Source organism: Syngnathus acus, chromosome 5 (genome assembly GCF_901709675.1).
Source record: "Syngnathus acus chromosome 5, fSynAcu1.2, whole genome shotgun sequence".
Taxonomy (NCBI): Eukaryota; Metazoa; Chordata; class Actinopteri; order Syngnathiformes; family Syngnathidae; genus Syngnathus; species Syngnathus acus.
Window position 1 is genome coordinate 12,973,493 of NC_051091.1, and position 18,945 is coordinate 12,992,437.

At 46.5% G+C, this 18,945-nt stretch overlaps 2 long non-coding RNA genes across 3 annotated transcripts; both read left to right on the plus strand.

The window, feature by feature from the left end:
* Positions 1–1,714: 1,714 nt before the first annotated feature.
* On the plus strand, positions 1,715–2,096 carry LOC119123482. Its single transcript, XR_005098071.1, has 2 exons — positions 1,715–1,884; positions 2,028–2,096. It is a non-coding gene; the product is annotated as an uncharacterized LOC119123482 (long non-coding RNA).
* Positions 2,097–17,198: 15,102 nt separating this feature from the next.
* LOC119123478 lies at positions 17,199–17,907 on the plus strand. 2 transcript variants are annotated; one of them, XR_005098067.1, is made up of 3 exons: positions 17,199–17,255; positions 17,359–17,448; positions 17,591–17,907. It is a non-coding gene; the product is annotated as an uncharacterized LOC119123478 (long non-coding RNA). The 2 variants fall into 2 exon arrangements; XR_005098066.1 differs by lacking the exon at positions 17,591–17,907 and having other exon boundaries at positions 17,359–17,472.
* The last annotated feature ends 1,038 nt before the right edge of the window (positions 17,908–18,945 follow it).

An 18,945-nucleotide genomic window follows, 5' to 3' on the forward strand; every position in this document is an offset into this window, starting at 1 on the left:
TTATTAACTCTGAATGTTACGTCAGGCCCGTTCTCAGCTCTTCGTTTGTGTTTATGTCACGTTAGCATACCTATCATTTAGCCTGTTGTTGCTCGTTCATGTCTGTTCTTGGTGATCGATTTTGTCGAATATATTTCCCCCCAAAATGCGACTTATACTCCGGAGCGACTTATATATGTTTTTTTTCACGTTATTGTGCGTTTTATGGCTAATGCGACCTATATTCCGGAGCGACTTTTCGTCTGAAAATTACGGTAGACATTTTTGATATGTGATGGACTTAGTGAGAAAATGTTTTTATAACTTCATGATCTGATATGTATTTTTGTTCACTTTGAAATAACAAATGTTTTTGGTATATTGCCTGAATATTTTAATGACATCTTAATTAACTGTTCAATGCATGCCTGATGTTTTTCTAAATCATGGACACTGCCAAGGACGTCTAAGAATGCTGAATGCTTGATTATATCTTATGTTTTGCCTAATGCTTGATGTGACGTCGTATGTTGCCTAACGCTAGATGCCAGCCTTGGATTACTGGACAATATTCTGGACTGAGGGAAACGTTTGGCCAAACAAAGAAAATATATGGTTGCAAGTATGATTTACTGAGAATGTGACGAAAGTAAGTAAGTCAGAATCAGAATCTGAATCAGCTTTATTGACCAAGTTTGTGCATGCCAAACAGGGAATTTGACTCCGGTTGATCTCAGCCTCTGTACGACATTTAAGTGACTGCCAACATTCAGGCAACTAACATTATTTGTAAGTGGCCGTGAGTTGTGTGAATTGAGCATTGTCACTTTAAATTTCTTGTGCCTTGTAACTTCCGTGTGCGCGCCAACGGTCAAGCTCAGAGAAAGACGAGACCTCGAAGAAGATAGTAGCAAGAAAGACCGCTCATAATAATTTATCTTTCAACGTCTTCTCTCCTTTGTTAATGAGTGTTTATTTTTGTTTCATTCCACTCAGTGTTGGTTAACAGTGTTATTATTCACGGACCAACACTGCAAAAACTCAAAACAACTCGCCATAGAACTCACACACATAAAGGTACAGAAAGATGAAATGTTCATTTCGCACGACGTCATTTCACTCTTCACCAAAACACCCACACAGGCCACCATACACATAGTACATGACAGACTATCAGCAGACTGTCACGAATCGGAGTGGAAATGGAGCAGGGCGACCAAGTGCAGCTTGGACCAGGGTTTATTGACGGAACTCAAACTAACAGACTCGGTACACTGACATAACTGATTAACAAAACCAACAACAGGAACCGAACAGAGACGTGAGACAAAAGACAGGAACCAAACAAACCTCATGACAGTAAACTTCATCAATGCTCCGACAGGGAATAACACACAGACAGGACTTAAATACGCGACAGGTAACAAGAGGCAGGTGAGAATGATCACACTGATCATGGGCACACAGGAGGGGAGGGGCGAGCACACAGACACACCGACAGAAACTTTGGACATGATCAGGGACACATAGCAAAACTGGGGACGAGACATGACACAGACAGGACACTCAAGAAACGCACAAATCTGATAAAGACGCGTCACAACCACACCAGTGACACTCTGATGAAGTACAAGCCGAAACATGTTAGGTAATGCAACCTAAAATAATTTGTTTGAGATAAAAGAACCAGTGAAGTGATTAACAAGTAAAAACAAAATGAACTTAGTACAACTAGTGTTATTGTGTGCCTTGTGCCGTTTAGCGATAGAATTATCGGCAATTTTAGTTTAAAAGAAGACTGGTTTCTTTGTGTAGCTAGCAACATTTATGGATAACTAGCGTTGCAACGATATTGGTGGCAGCTTTCCAAGGATTCCCCTTAGCACCCTTGATCAGCGGAGCGAGGTACGATTCATTTGTATACTGTATATATTGATTTGTATAGTATTTCGTATACTTTGTCATTTTGTTAGCCTGCTAATATGCAGTTGTTGTTTACAGTATGTGCCTGTTGTAGGCTAATTTGCCTGTGTCATTTTGTGTCATAGTTTTCACGGCGTTCGACGATGTTGGTGCCTATGCACAATTCTTCAATAAACTACACCCGTTCGGAAACACTCAAAGCCTGTTCCTTCAAAATCTTAGGTTGCTACAGTGAAAACTCGTCGCGTGTGGAGTGAAAACTCTCTTCTGCATGAATCTGCCGTCCTCCCTTCTTGTGGTAGAAGACCGCCATCTACTGGTCATCAGAATTCATTCTTCAATCAGCACTCAGGCAAGATCGGTCATTGGACTGTGGTTACCTTCATATAAGATTAAGGATTAAAAAAAAGGGTAATTTCATTTCACATGATTGAACCATTGAACCTGCTAGTGTGAATCATCTACAGCAACTATGGGCAAACTACGGCCCGCGGGCCACATCCAGCCCACGGGGCCGTTTAATCCGGCCCGCCAAACCTGAATAAATTGTATTATTAATTTTTTTTGGGTCATTTTCCCTGCAATTACTATGTTTCCCCAGTAGATGGGGAAGCGCCCGCCCGCGCATTTACTCCCGGGAGCCGTGTCAGAAAGCTCGGTGCACACTCAAGTGCGTGTGCGTACTCAGTAGTACGTCGTAATTTCATCTATCAGTGCCGAATTTCGAGTGTAGGCTGTGACGTCAATATTCTCGTAATTCCCGCGCTGAGTTTTCAGATACAGTTTGACGCTAATGCCACCCACAAACCTTCCCCTGGAATCGTTCCATTAAAATGAGTGGCCCGAAGAAAAGAAAGGTGGACACTGAGTGCCGAATGTTAAAAAAGAGTGGACAATTTGGCTCGACCTACGTGTGTGAGAAGACGTTCAGCCACATGAACGTCAACAAAGCCCGTCACAGATCTAGGTTAACGGACCGACACCTCGGCTCTATCCTAAGAATTACCACAACAGATTTTACTCCAGACTATGATGCACTAGCAAAAAAGGGAAACCAACAATACTATTGATTTCTTTATTACTTTATTTAGATGTATTCTTTCACTGATTCTTCAAGATGATGTATTTGGTCAGAATGTTTGCCGTTGGATGTGATTTCGCCTCATTAGATAAACATATTTCATAAATCTGACCTGCAGGCGCTGAAGTGATGGAAAATGTTATTCATCATAACAGTGTCGTATTTAATAAGAATCACTGATAGTAGTTTTTTGGTGAAATATTTTTTTAATGGTGTTAATAAATACATTTGTTTTCAAAAAGCTTTTTTTAATATCCATGCTTTAGTATCTACTAAAAGTAAACACCTTTTATGCAATGACCTTTACATGTCATTTATATTACTTCACACAAACACTACATCCATCTGCTCCTGGTTCGGCCCCCCGGTCATAATTTAGAACCCAATTCGGCCCGCAAGTCAAAAAGTTTGCCCACACCTGATCTACAGAGTAACTGTTTGTGTGTTAACCTATGTAATCATTTAGTGCTTGTTTGATATTAAGAGTTTGCTGAGTTATAAACAAGTATAGTTTAGTACAATCAAACAGCTACAAAAAACAAAATGTCACTTAGTGGTGAGGAAATGGATAATGCACAACAGGAAGAACAAATTGATAGCACACAACAGGGCGAGTCAAGTAGGCCTACACGTGTTAAAACCTTTACAGAGAAGGGGCAAATGATACATGACCAGAATGCCATAAAACACAAAAAAGCCTTTATAAAGGCTTATGACTCCTGGAGAGAGACTGCAAGGTGGGTCAGAACAGCTCTAAAATCATTCTGTTCTCAAGAAGAACTAGAAAATTACAAAGAAGAAATCTAAACTAATTAGTGACTGCTACGAGCACATTCAGCGTAATCATCTAGCCACCCCAGACAGTCCCTAGGATGAACGTCTCTTTAGCAATAACTACAGAGATCTGTGAAATGGTAGAGAAGAGGCTAGAAACTCTAGAGAATCTCTTTAACGATAACCTCGATAAGGCAAGAGTGAGATTAGTGCTCACCAAAAATGAATATGGGTCTGTCTTCGGAGAAACAGATAAAGATACCGTACTCTCAGTGTCCAAAGAGTTTGACCACTCAAGAACCTCAAGCAAACACATAGACGCAGAAGCTGAACTAGCAGCGAAAGAAGAAAAGGCTAAAGCAGTGTATGAAATCCAGGCTCAGGAAGATGCTCTCAAAAGAGCAGAGTTGGAGATGCTTGAAGAAAAAGCTAGAGGTACTACAGGCAAAGACAGAAGTGAGAATAGCAGCGGCTAGAGTAAAAGTATACCAAAGCAATGAAAATGATAGCAAAGACTGGTTCAAAGAGACTGATTATCAAACTGAATCCAAAAGCCAGCTGAACCCACACTCAAAACCCTTCGACCCCCCACGAACACCAGCAAAAACGTACCAGCCTTCTCCAGCTAAAACGTTCCAGCGTCCACAAATGCATACTTCTGCGCAGCCTAATCCAAGCACTCATAGCTTCACTCAGTATAAATCGTCTGCCTGCCCCCGAGCCACCAAAGTTCTCAGGTGAGCCCCTGAAGTACATAGACTGGAGGATGTTTTTCATGGCAGTGATAGACCGCCAGCCTCTAGCAGCTCACGAAAAAATGTTTTATCTGAAAAACTATCTGAGTGGAGATGCACGCAAAGCTGTAGAGGGATTTTTCTACAGAGATTCGAAAGAAGCCTATCAGGAAGCCTTGAAGGTCCTCGAAGAGCAATATGGACACCCCTTCATCGTGTAGAAGGCCATCAGGGACAAACTATTGAAATGGCCCAAAGTCAGTTCAAGTGATCCTGCTGCACTCAGAGAGTTTGCTGACTTCTTGCAAGGATGCGTTGAAACAATGCCTCATGTGAAAGGATTGAACATCCTGGACGATTGTGAAGAGAACCATAAACTGCTGAAATAACTTCCAGATTGGATTGTCCGGAAATGGAGAAGAGTCATCACACAGAGTCTAGATGAATCCGGAGAATACCCAAGCTTCTCATGCTTCACCGCATTCATCCAAACAGAAGCGAGGATCGCCTGTAATCCAATCACCTCCCGTTTCTGATAAAATCAACAGACGACAGACAACCCAAAAGAGCCCGAGCGCATCATACGAACACTGAAAAGAACAACTCCACTGAAGAGGGAAAACGAAACGTCAAACCCCAAACCAAAGCCACCTTGTCTAACCTGCAAAGATGAAACGCACAGCGTTGCAAAATGTCCCACCTTTGCAGCAAAATCGATGGCAGAGAAAAGGGGTTTCCTACGTGAAAATAACCTCTGTTTCGGATGCCTGAGAAAGGGACACAGCAGCAAGGACTGCGAAACCCGACACACTTGTGGCACGTGTAATCGACGTCATCCGACCTGCCTACATGAAGAGAGAAACAACCGGCATGCGGAAGCACCAGAGAAAAAGCCTTCTTCCACAGACCGCAGCAGTATGCAGGAGGAAATCAACGTCACGTCTAATGCAATAATGCAATGCACCTCTGCCACATCAAGCATTGTTCCTGTTTTCATATCATCTGCAAAAGAGCCCCAGAAAGAAATTCTAACGCAGGCACCAGGTCGCCCGTGAGGACCGCATGAGTCGCCCGCAGGACTGTTCTAAAATTAGCTCAAATAGCGGCACTTGTCAGTGAGCTGCATCTAACAGACCTTGGTTTATGAACGTCCTGGTTCTCAAACAAATCGGAATTTGAACAAAAAATTCGAGATTTTTTTGCTTCGGTTGTCCAACAAAATTCGGAGGTCGATTCTCGCGAGATGAGCCGGGAGGACCCGAGAAAACCCGACCGCGCGGCCCGAATGCCGACTGACTCCGTTGTTATTGTATTTTCGTTACTTTGAGGATTGTATTAACCCATAATCATGCCTCCAAAGAAAGCAAGTGGGAGCAGTAAAGCCATCCTAAAACGCTCTTAAAGCAATGCGACAGAGAGCGCCCGGCGCGCCGCGGTTACGCGATCGGACCAAATTAAGCTCCCTGTGCACTTAGGCCCAATTAAATTTTGGAAAGTACATCAGGACTTTAAAAATATTTTCAAAATTTTAGCGACGGCTCTGTCACAATAATGCGACCAGCGCGGTGCAGTTGCGCAGTCGGCGACGCGCTACTGTTGCGCATTCGGCGGTGCGCTTCAGTTGCGCGATCGGACCAAATTAAGCTCCCTGCGCACTTAGGTCCACTTAAATTTTGGAAAGTACATCAGGACTTTAAAAATATTTTCTAAATTTCAGCGACGGCTCTGTCACAATAATGCGACCAGCGCGGTGCAGTTGCGCAGTGGGCAACGCGCTACGGTTGCGCGTTCGGCGGTGCGCTACAGTTGCGCGATCGGACAAATATGCGCAAATGAAAAAGTGCTTAAAAAAGGCGGGGTTTTCTTTGTCTCAAAACGAATTAAAATTATTTTTCCATTTTTTGTAATGGGAAAAATAGATTCGGAATTCGACCGATTCGCTTCTCGAACCGCCTTCTGGAACGGATTGTGGTCAAAAACCAAGGTTTGACTGTATTTTTGCTATTCTTGTTAAAATCACACTTACATGTGAACTGGAAATGACAATAATAACACATAGTGACAGCCAAATTGAGCAAATTGGCTATTTCAGAAGTGTGTGTCAAACTGGTAGCCCTTTGCCTTAATCAGTACCCAGGAAGTAGCTCTCGGTTTAAGAAAGGTTGGTGTACAGAAGGCTGTAACATTGTTTGCAGGTTGTGCTGTTCTATGTGCATGTTTGTGTTGGCAGCGGCTCTGCCTTGTGTTCCCGCTCCGCATGTCACGTGACTCCATGGGGTGACGCGGCATTCTCCGCGCATGAGCAGGGCAGTCCGGAAGAGAGCAGTTCACGGTATGGTGGTGTAGAAGTTCGCTAGTCACAGTTGAAGCAAAGTAAAGCCGAGTTCATGACCAAAAAGTAAGCCCTATATCTTTAGTATATTTGTTTGTATTTGTTGCCTTCGTGTCAGTTCGGCTCCTTGTATGGCACTCGGAGCGGATTCGCGGACGAGAGACACTTCCTGTTGCCGCCATTCCTGTTCCTCATTTCGATCACTAGAGGTCTCCCCAGACCATCCGATTGCCCACATTACTATGAGTATCATTGAGATAAGCATAATGCGGCCACTTGTAGCATTGGAATTCAACCATGTACGTTGGCAACAACTTTATTATACTGTATTTCCTTTAGGGTCATTTAAAGCATGTTTGTGCCATATTTGAAATATTTAGTTTGGGATTGTTTTTACCCTTATTCTTATTATTCGTTATTGCAGACTCCGCCATTCTATAAATCCTTAATTCTGCAACTCAATAAACCTGTCCATCCATCCATCTACCTTTTGGCCATTCCCTGTGTCCAGCGTCCTTTGCGGCCTCCTGTATTCTGACCGATACACCATCTTGTACACTATATACACCCAAGATCTAGCGTATTACCCTCCCCAACATTGTGGTCCTTCGAGCCGGATATAGTGTTCAGGATGGAGCAAGATCAAGAAAGACACCTGGATGTGAGGCCAAAACGTCGGACGCACCCCCCAGCTTGGATGCAGGACTTCGAGGTGGACTACGTGGGATATGAGCACAGCGGCCAACCACGGTGGGACTCGTTTACACCGACCCCAACAGGCAGACCGTCATATCCACAGAAGGGACTAGTCCAGACGATCTCCTTGCATGCACCTCAACTTCACCCGGAGAGCTTCGAGGATGCTGCTCAGTATAGAGCCCCTCAGCTAGCCTCAAGCTTCACCCGGAGGAGGAATGCGGATGATAGAACCTTATCTGCACCTGTCCAGTCATACCAACAACAGCCAACCCAGCACCCGATGTACCACCCGAACCGCCAAACCTTACAAGATGAGAATGCGGTTCTGCGTGAGACTCACGAAGCCATCCATGCCGGACTGAAGGAGCTAAATAAAGCCCGTAGCGACCTTCAGCAGCTGATTGACGTGGCCCACTCTCTAAGAACAGGCACGAGTCAAGTGAACATCCCTCTACCAGCATGTTCCAGTCCCAAACCACCTGATGGGGCCGTCACCACGAGCAACAGCTCGACATTCACTGAGTCAGAGGAAGAGGAGGATTGGCCTGATCCCCCGCCATGGCCTGAACCCGAGGAAGCCCTAAACGCCGACCTCAGTGCCTTTAATCTGGGAGCTCATCAGTTACCTCCTTACCTGACTCCACCGAAGACCAAGCCTCTACACTACAGGCCTCAGCCACAACCAGCCCAATTCCGTCATCCACAGTTCATTCCTTCTAGCCGTGAGTCCTCCCATGTTCCTCCTGTACCGCCACGTAACTTACCCTTACCTCTAAGAGCATCCCCAACTGGTCCATCACATCTTCAAGTGCCACACTCTCACAGAACCACCCCTTACATGCAACCTCCATTCCCAGAGCCAGTGTACAGAGGACCCCAACCGACCATTCCCAAGTTCACTTTCCCGGACCCTAGTGAGTTTGCCCGGCTACGTATAGCATTAGAGAACCTCCTCCCCTCCAATGCTACAGAACTCTTCAAGTATCAGGTACTAGTAGACCATCTTAAGTTAGAGGAGGCCAAACTGATATCTGACGCCTATCTAAACTCCCCAACCCCCTACACGGACACCATGACAGCTCTCTATGACAAATATGGTCAACCTCATCAGCTTGCCCTAAAGAAGATATCCAGCGTCCTGGATGGCCCAGAGGTCAGGCGGGGTGATCCAATGGCGTTCCAGAAATTTGCCCTTCAAGTTCAATCACTGGTGGGTCTCCTCCAGACCTTGGGCCACGAAGGAGAAATTGAACTAAGTTGTGGCTCTCACGTAGCTCGCCTACTGAGTAAGCTTCCTCCTGAACAGCGGGCCGATTTCCGCCGTTCCCAGCCCACTCGATCTGGAGCCACATCCACCTTGAGGGACCTGTCAGAGTGGCTTCGCCACGAGTCCTGGTGTCAGGACTTTGACGAGTCTACCAGTAGCCGGAGCTCCAAGGAGAAGCAGAGCACTAAAGGGAACATTCGTCCTGTGGCTAAGCAAACAGCAGTCCTGCATAGTAGCCAGGAGCCCTCAGTGAAACTGGTTAATGAGAAACCCGTCAAAGGGAAAGACAAGTCCAAGGTATACTGTGCCTATTGTGAGAGTACAGACCACTACCTCAGCCAGTGTAGTGGTGTAGCCCAGCTCACCAAAGACGAGCTAAAAAAGTGGATCCAGGAGCACAAGCGGTGTTGGCGCTGTGCCCGTCAACACTTCGCCGCTCAGTGCAACCTCAAGAAACCCTGTAACCTTTGTCAAGGCAAGCACCTTCTCGCTCTCCACAAGATTAACATAAGACCTGAGAAAGTTAAGGATGACTCACCTCCAAAGGCTCAAAGCTGCCTGACTACCTGTGCCTCCGAGTCCTTCTACCTTGACCGACCACATGTGGGGAACCGAGTCATGTTGAAGGTGGTGCGAGTACACGTGCACTATGGTAGTCAGAAGTTAGACACCTTCGCTATACTGGATGATGGGTCTGAGAGGACTATGCTGCTCCCCACCGCTGCTAAGTCACTAGTCCTTAACGGCGCTCCCGAAGACCTCCCACTGCGCACAGTGCGCTCGGACATCCAAGTTTTGCATGGCCATACAGTGTCATTCCGGGTCTCCTCCCCCACCAACCCTAATGTCATGTTTAAGATCACTGATGCCTTTACAGCCAGCCATCTTAATCTAGCCCCACATAGCTACCCAGTTAGCCACCTACAGAGGAAGTTCAAGCACCTGCGTGGAATCCCTATTCCTACCTTCCGAGAAGTAAAGCCCTTGCTTCTCATAGGTTCAGACCAGCCCCACCTCATAACCCCCATCGAGCCTGTCAGGCTTGGTCCTCATGGTAGCCCAGCAGCTGTCCACACTAGACTGGGGTGGACCTTGCAGGGCCCGTGTCAGTCGACGGGGCGGGCAGCTCACCCAGCTCAATGCCTGTTCACCTCTGTTCCACCACCCATGGATGATCTCTACAGGCATGTGGAGAGGCTCTGGCAAGTGGATACAGTCCCCTACAGGCCAGAGAGGGAAGTGACACGATCCAAGCAGGATCAGCAAGCCATAGCCCTGCTGGAGACGAAGACAGTACGTACCGAGGTGAGTGGCATCCTTAGATACGCTACTCCCCTGTTACGCCATGCGGCTATGCCCCTATTGCAAGCACCTAAAGAATCAGTTATGGCCCTGCTGCGCAGCACTGAGAGACGCCTCCTTAAGAACACCTGGCAGGAACTCATGGACGCTACTGCAAGGGAGCTTCATGGCCAGGCCCCTTCGGTTTACTCACCTACCGCTGAAGAATACCGACAAGCTGAGGTACTCATCCTTCAACAAGCCCAGAAGCAATCCTTTCCAGACGATTGTGCTCAGCTGTCAGCAGGGAAGCCCGTGAAAACTTCGAGTCGACTTCTTACTTTAGCGCCAGTCATCGACACCTCCATCGACCTAATCAGAGTAGGAGGCCGGTTACGCCGTCTAGAGGGCCAGAACGAGGTCACCCCACACCCTATCGTCCTCGACACCTCACACCCTGTGACCCGCCTGCTCATAAAGAAGAAATATGACCAGGACCTTAAACACCGGGGCCAGAGCGAGTCTTTGCAGAGCTGCGGAGGACCTATTGGATCATTCACGGCCGTGAAGCAGTTCGTCGCTATCAACGTTCCTGTGCAGATTGTCAGCGCTGGCGGGCGAAGCCTTCCATACCTAAAATGGCTGACCTCCCAACCGCACGCCTCCAGTTGCATAAACCTGCCTTCCACGCCACTGGCATCGACTGTTTCGGTCCCATGTTAGTAAAGGTTGGACGACGCCATGAGAAACGCTGGGGTCTCATCTTCAAGTGCTTGACCACCAGAGCGGTACATCTGGACCTCATACGAAATATGGACACTGATGCTTTCCTGATGGCTTTGAGGCGATTCATTGCCAGAAGAGGAACCCCCTCGGAACTGTGGTCAGACCACGAGACCAATTTCAAAGGAGGAGAGAAAGAGCTTCGGGAAGCCTTCACAAGTATGTGTCCAACCGTACAAAGTCAACTCGCTCAACGTAAAATCAAATTCACCTTCAACCCCCCAGCAGCCCCTCACTTTGGTGGAGTATGGGAGAGAGAAGTACGAGCAGTCAAGTCTGCACTCCGCACCTGTATAGGTACTGAGCCTATCCATGAGGAGGTCCTCTCCACCGTCCTGTTGGAAGTGGAGGCCATTCTCAACTCAAAACCTTTGGGCTATGTGTCCGCGGACCTGGCTGACGTCGACCCCGTGACCCCCAATAGCCTCCTACTAGGGCGGCCTGATGGATCACTCCCCCAAATTGTCTACCCGAAGAGCGAAATCCTGAGCCAAAGGCGCTGGTCGGCACTCCCAAGTCCTTGCCGACCAGTTTTGGTCGAGATTTATCAGGGATTACCTACCGGGATTGCAAACAAGACAGAAATGGCAAGCCTCCCCCCCCGACCTCCTGGAGAAGTCAGTGGTCATGATCACCGAGCCACAGTTACCCCGTGCCACGTGGCCTATTGGTCATGTGACGAAGATCCATCGCAGTGACGATGGCCACATTAGGTCAGCTGATGTCGACATTAAAGGGCATGTGTACACCAGACCAGTAGCTCGACTGGTGGTGCTACCAGCCCTCCCATCGGAAGTGACTCAAGACTCTCATAAAGACTGATGAGCCTTCATTTGAAACAAATGTGCCCTGCACATTTGGGGGCGGCTGTACAGAAGGCTGTAACATTGTTTGCAGGTTGTGCTGTTCTATGTGCATGTTTGTGTTGGCAGCGGCTCTGCCTTGTGTTCCCGCTCCGCATGTCACGTGACTCCATGGGGTGACGCGGCATTCTCCGCGCATGAGCAGGGCAGTCCGGAAGAGAGCAGTTCACGGTATGGTGGTGTAGAAGTTCGCTAGTCACAGTTGAAGCAAAGTAAAGCCGAGTTCATAACCAAAAAGTAAGCCCTATATCTTTGTTGTCGTATAATAAGTATATTTGTTTGTATTTGTTGCCTTCGTGTCAGTTCGGCTCCTTGTATGGCACTCGGAGCGGATTCGCGGACGAGAGACACTTCCTGTTGCCGCCATTCCTGTTCCTCATTTCGATCACTAGAGGTCTCCCCAGACCATCCGATTGCCCACATTACTATGAGTATCATTGAGATAAGCATAATGCGGCCACTTGTAGCATTGGAATTCAACCATGTACGTTGGCAACAACTTTATTATACTGTATTTCCTTTGGGGTCATTTAAAGCATGTTTGTGCCATATTTGAAATATTTAGTTTGGGATTGTTTTTACCCTTATTCTTATTATTCGTTATTGCAGACTCCGCCATTCTATAAATCCTTAATTCTGCAACTCAATAAACCTGTCCATCCATCCATCTACCTTTTGGCCATTCCCTGTGTCCAGCGTCCTTTGCGGCCTCCTGTACTCTGACCGATACACCATCTTGTACACTATATACACCCAAGATCTAGCGTATTACCCTCCCCAACAGTTGGTGACCCCTGTTCTAACGTATGCGCTTCTGGACTCGCAGAGTGACTCGACATTCATCTTGGATGACCTACTTGAAGAGCTAAACGTAAAGACCAAAGCAGTACAGCTGAAGCTCAGTACTATGACAGCTGTTGATACTGTGATATAGAGCAAAAGTGTCGCTGGTCTACAAGTCAGAGGACTACAGTCTGAGAAACGAGTACAGCTGCGTCAAGCGTCCACCTGTGACTTCATCCCGGTCGACAGATCCTACATTCCGACTTCGAAGACAGCTTTGCAGTGGCCTCATCTCAAGCACCTCGCAAAGAGACTTCCACCACTGAAAGACTGCGAAGTGGGACTGTTGATTGGAAGCAACTGCCCGTTGGCATTAGAACCCCTAGAGGTCGTCATAGGGGGTGAAAACGATCCATTTGCTCAGAGAATAGAACTCGGCTGGAGCATTGTCGGATCATCCAACCCACACCTGGATCACTAGGGAAACCAGAGTTTCGTACATCGAGTTGCAGTAAAAGAGATGCCAGCACAGTCAGCCATTGATGTGCTGAAGGTATTGGAGTCGGACTTTAACGAGAGGAAGTATGCAGACAAAGATAAGTGTGTGTCACAAGATGATGTTCGCTTCATCCAGCTGCTGAGTGACAACATTATTCAAAGGGAAGATGGACACTACGAAATGCCCCCCCCTTCAAGAGCACAGATCCTCCTCCTCTGCCAAACAATAAGAAGTTGGCAGAAATCCGACTGCAGTACCTGAAGAAAAAGCTAAAAATTAACAAGCAGTATCATGATCAGTCCAAGTCCTTCATGGAGGAAATGATCAAGAAAGGTGATGCAGCGCCAGCCCCTACAATGGGAGAAGAGCAGACCGAATGGTACATACCACACCATGGTGTGTTACACCCCAAGAAGCCCGAGAAGCTAAGGGTCGTCTTCGACTGTTCAGCAAAGTTTCGTGGAGTCTCATTGAATGATATGTTGCTCACGGGACCTAACCTGATCAATCCCCTCCTCGGAGTACTCTATCGCGTCAGGAAGGAACCCGTAGCCATCATCTGTGACATCGAGAAGATGTTCCATCAGTTCTACGTGTCTCCTGAATTACGGGACTACTTACGGTTTCTCTGGTGGGACGGTGGAGACTTGGAAAAAGAGCCTCAAGAGTATCGCATGGCTGTCCACCTATTCGGCACCGCTTCGTCCCCCGGATGTGCCAACTTCGGCCTAAAGTACCTGGCTCACTAACACAAAGATGATTATCCATCAGCGTCAGCCTTCATCGAAAATAACTTCTACGTTGACAATGGGCTCATCAGTGTCCCCACCGTAGAAGAAGCCAAAGAGCTGATCGCTGTTGCACAAGAGTTGTGCAAGAGAGGAGGTCTGCGTCTCCACAAGTTCAACTCAAATGACAGAAAGGTTCTGGACTTTGTGGACGCAGCAGAAAAAGCAGTGACATCCGAACCCCTCAACGTCGATCTACATGCTGCCCCAGCAGAACGTGCACTTGGAATTCAGTGGTCACTCGAAAATGACAACTTCGACTTTGATGTGAACCTACAGATGAAATCCTCCACACGCCGCGGGATCCTATCAGTCATCGCTTCCTTGTACGATCCTGTTGGATTTGTGGCACCATTCATCCTAACTTGAAAATGCATACTTCAGGAGGTCTGTCGCAGAGGCATCGAATGGGATGACCCACTTCCTGAAGACTTAAGCCCACGGTGGGAGGAATGGAAAGAGGGTCTCCAAAGGCTGAAGGAAGTTTCCATAACAAGAGGTTACCAACCACGAGACTTTGGTAAAACTGTTAGTTGAGAACTCCATCACTTTTCGGACGCAAGCAACCAGTGCTATGGCTCCTGTTCATATCTGAGAAGCAAGAACAAAGATGGCAAAATCTACTTCAGTCTCGTGATGGCAAAGGCCATAGTTGCACCCACGAAACTTACCAGCATTCCAAGACTCGAACTCTCAGCAGCGGTGGTCGCTGCGAGATCGTGTCATGCTAAGAAACGAGCGTGAGATGAAGATTGATGGAGAGTTTTTCTGGACTGACTCCCAAGTGGTCCTAGCTTACATCAGTAATGAAGCAAGAAGGTTTCATGTCTTTGTTGCCAATCGTGTCCAAATGAGCAGAGAATACACAAGCCCCAGCCAATGGCACTACATAGACACAACCAAAAACCCAGCTGACCACGCCTCAAGAGGCCTCGCAGCAGAAATCTCCTCAACGAACTGATTAAGGGGACCTGAATCCCTGTGGAAATCGGAAATACATGCAGCGTCTGACCTCCAACCAGAATTGCTCGTCGGCGATCCTGAAGTCAAGTCAATGCAGAAGTTTGCAACCAAAGTTGAACCTCCACAACCAAACATACTTACCAACCTGAGTCGTTTCTCTTCCTGGTCAAGACTCCTAAATGTCGTCGCGAGAATCAAGAGACTGAAGTCCAAACAAAACCATCCAACTAAACCTTTGATCTTAGAAAGGCCCATTCAGAAACTAGTTCTCCTACTTGAGTGAATGATAAGTTTGGTAGCCTATACCTTAAATCTTGCGTGAAGTACTTACCTGCAAATCACATAGGCATAAGACTCATGTATACCCATTCAGTCAGGTAGATCCATGTCTTCATTCTGTATAACATGAGTGGTGGGAATGTAAGTGGCCGTGTGTTGCAAAAAAATAATGCAAACTGCTACCGCTATTTTTATTTTTCTTCTTAGTGACAGGGGTTCGCTTTGGCCTGGGGAGTTAAGTTCAGCATTCGCTTTGAAGATATCTGGTGCCATCTAGCGTTGTGAATGGGTATAATGTCTAGACCCCGAATGTAAGACGACCCCCACTTTTTCAGTCTTATTTCAATGCAAAAAACACCGTCTTATATTCGCTTCACGGTATTTTTCCTGACAACAGAGCTTTCTTAACAAGAATTGTGATTGAACTCAACCAACCTGTGTAAGTCTAATTTTTGTTTTGGTGTCTTTTTCTCGTCCTCAAAACTGAAGAAATAACTAAAACGCAGTGAGTGAATTGGACGACAGGTGTTTGGCTATGGCTCTTGCCATGAGGCGCGAATAGCGCGCTTCCCAAATTGTGGACCAAATCCAACAAAGCCTATTCCCGCTTATCGGTGGATTGCATTTTCTTTTATCTAATCGTCCGCCCGCCCGACCGTTTGCCAGTCCGTCCGTCCGTCCGTCCGTCCATCCATCCATCCACTTGACCCGGGTGAAGTGTGGTTATTTCTGAAACCTGTTCGACGTCTATATTAGGTCTATCTGTAGACCTCATTTAGACGTCTATATTAGGTCTACACATAGATCTCATTTAGACGTCTATTTTAGGTCTAGAGAATAACCTAAAATAGACGTATATTTTAGGTCTACACATAGATCTAAAATAGACGACAAAAATAAATAATCAAATATGAAATATTAAACTCAAAACCATTCTGTAAATTGCATACATAAATCATTATTCGTAGGGTACAAAAAAGTTACAAAACCATTCACTGAGATGATGGCATGGCAAAGATGTAATTTCCCTTTTTTACCCATGTAGTGATTTGTGACTCCAGATTTAGCTCAAGGAGTGGCACGTGAAAAAGTAGGTGTTTATCTTCTGATGTCATTAAAATGTGCACCTAACTTTGTTTTGCGCTCAACAGGCCTTGGAACTCTAAGGCAAATCACTTCAAAAGTTAAAATTGTCTTGTGTCATGTTATTAACAGCGGTTAATGGGTGAATTGTTAAATCAGACATCTTCTTTTTCCCTTTCCCTCTTTTTCAGACTCCAAGCCTGGAGATAAGAGGAGCATCTGTATTAAAAACAGACTGGACTCCACAAGGTACAGATTGGTTTTTGATTTATTCTTGATTGTAGAAGTAATCACAACTGCCTAGCATTATCTGCGCTATGGAACTTGCATTTATGACATGTCATTGCCTTGACTTTCACACTCCGGAAGTCAAAGTGCAAAATAAAACCCAGGTTTACCCTGTACATTTTCATCATTTGGATAACAACTTGTAGAAGCAATTTTATCAGTACTATTTTAAAATAACGTGATTGGATATGTACAACAGCCAAATTAATTTGCACCACATTCAAAGGCACAGACAGAATGCCACCATTTATTTTTTTAAACAGGGCAAAGTTTATTATTGGATAATGGTTCATTTGAATCTTGCAGCTAACATTTGCTTCATTTTTCAACAGCTAGGAAGTGAGTGTGAAGTTTTTTTTGTAGGCATTAGTCATTTAAAAAGAGGTCATAGCTGCAGTAATTTAAGTGAGTATTTTATTTCTATTCTCTTTATTCTCAGAGTTTCTGAAGGTCATCGGGGAGCCCCTTCTGGCAATCCCTGGCTTAGAATATAGAATTATTAGAATTAAAGAATTAGAATTATTATAATTATTATTAGAATTAGAATTATTCTGTTTTAGAATAAGCTTAGAATTTGTTAGTCAAAATTTTGGATGTCCCCACCCTCACTCTTGATAGCTTACAAATGGAACCTGTAGGGTTCTGTTTGGTTTAATTGCTGTACTGTCAAAGTTACTGACGTTTCAGTTACTTTTTTGCTTTATTTACAAGAAAAAAAGTCCTCAATTTAATTTTGTCTACTCTTAATTCCACTCTTCTGAGACACTGTTCATAATTCCTTGTATACAGATTGCAAAACACTCGTGTTTGGAGGCCGCTGATTTGAAGACCTGCATGTTTCCAAGACCGTGGACACGTATGATTAGTTTGACATCTGTACTGTAGATTAAAAAAAGACAACAGTGAAGGCTTACGATGTGGTGGCTCCGCTAACTGTTGACATTTTCTTTCTGTTGTAGACTCTACACAAATGACAATGACAACGTTCAATATGCGTGCTCGTGTGATTCGTGCAGAGGGCCCTCAGGAAGACTGCTCTGATAGCGCTGGTAAATAAAAAAAAAAACTGTTTGCTCGTTCCTGTGCGATTGCTTCATGTTCGAAATGTGCGACTGACATGAGATGCATCAAGGAAAAACTATTTTACAGGTAGTCGTGTTTTTTTTCCCCATATTCATATTTCTTTTACAGACTAATCCCAAGGTCTACAATGGGTGGTGCCTGATGTACATCGAGTTCATCTTTGTAGAAGCTGTTGGCGACACGCACAGAGGCGACGGATGATGAAACAAGGACTGCAATGGCTTTAAAATTAAAACGGGCTCCAGCGCTGAGTAGCAAAGGACGCTATCAAAAGCCCACAAGAGAGTGATGTTTATATTGTTGTGTTTCGCCGAGCTGGTTGTTTTGTTTGATATGTCCTACATAAAATATGTATAGATATTTATATTGTAAGTTTTGTAACATAGTTTTGTTCTGTTAAATAGCCCCCATTTTTTAATACTGTATGTGTCACGGATCGGATGGAGCAGGGCGACTAAATGCAGCTTGGACCAGGGTTTATTCAGCAAAACAAACTAATAGACTCGGCAAACTGACATGACTTAACGAAATAACAAAAGGACCAACCGACAGGGACAAAGGACGTGAAGACATTAAGACAACAACAACACACACAATGATCCGACGGGACGTGGGGGGCAGACAGGACTTATATACACGACAGGTAATAAGAGGCAGGTGAGACTACTCAAACTAATCATGGACATACAGGAGGGGAGGGGCGAGCACACAGACAGAAACCAAGACAGAGACACAGCTGGGGACGAGACGTGACAGCACCCCCCCCCACAAGGGACGGCTCCCAACATCCCAAAAACCGAAACCCCCACGTGGCGAACGGGGGGGCAGGGGGGAAGCGCACCAGTCCAAATGGCCTCACCGGCCATGGCAAAGTCCTAACCGCGGCCGGCGGCAACTCTGGGAACACGAACCGTAAACGGCGGCGACTCTGGGGACACGAACCGCAATCGGCGGCGACTCTGGGGACACGAACCGCAATCGGCGGCAACTCTGGGGACACGAACCGCAATCGGCGGCGACTCTGGGGACACGAACCGTAATCGGCGGCGACTCTAGGGACACGAACCGCAATCGGCGGTGACTCTGGGGACACGAACCGCAATCGGCGGCGACTCTGGGGACACGAACCGCAATCGGCGGCGACTCTGGCTGACACGAACCGCAATCGGCGGCGACTCTGGCTGACACGAACCGCAATCGGCGGCGACTCTGGGGACACGAACCGCAATCGGCGGCGACTCTGGGGACACGAACCGCAATCGGCGACGACTCTGGGGACACGAACCGCAATCGGCGGCGACTCTGGGGACACGAACCGCAATCGGCGGCGACTCTGGGGACACGAATCGCAATCGGCGGCAACTCTGGGGACACGAACCGCAATCGGCGGCGACTCTGGGGACACGAACCGCAATCGGCGACGACTCTGGGGACACGAACCGCAATCGGCGGCAACTCTGGGG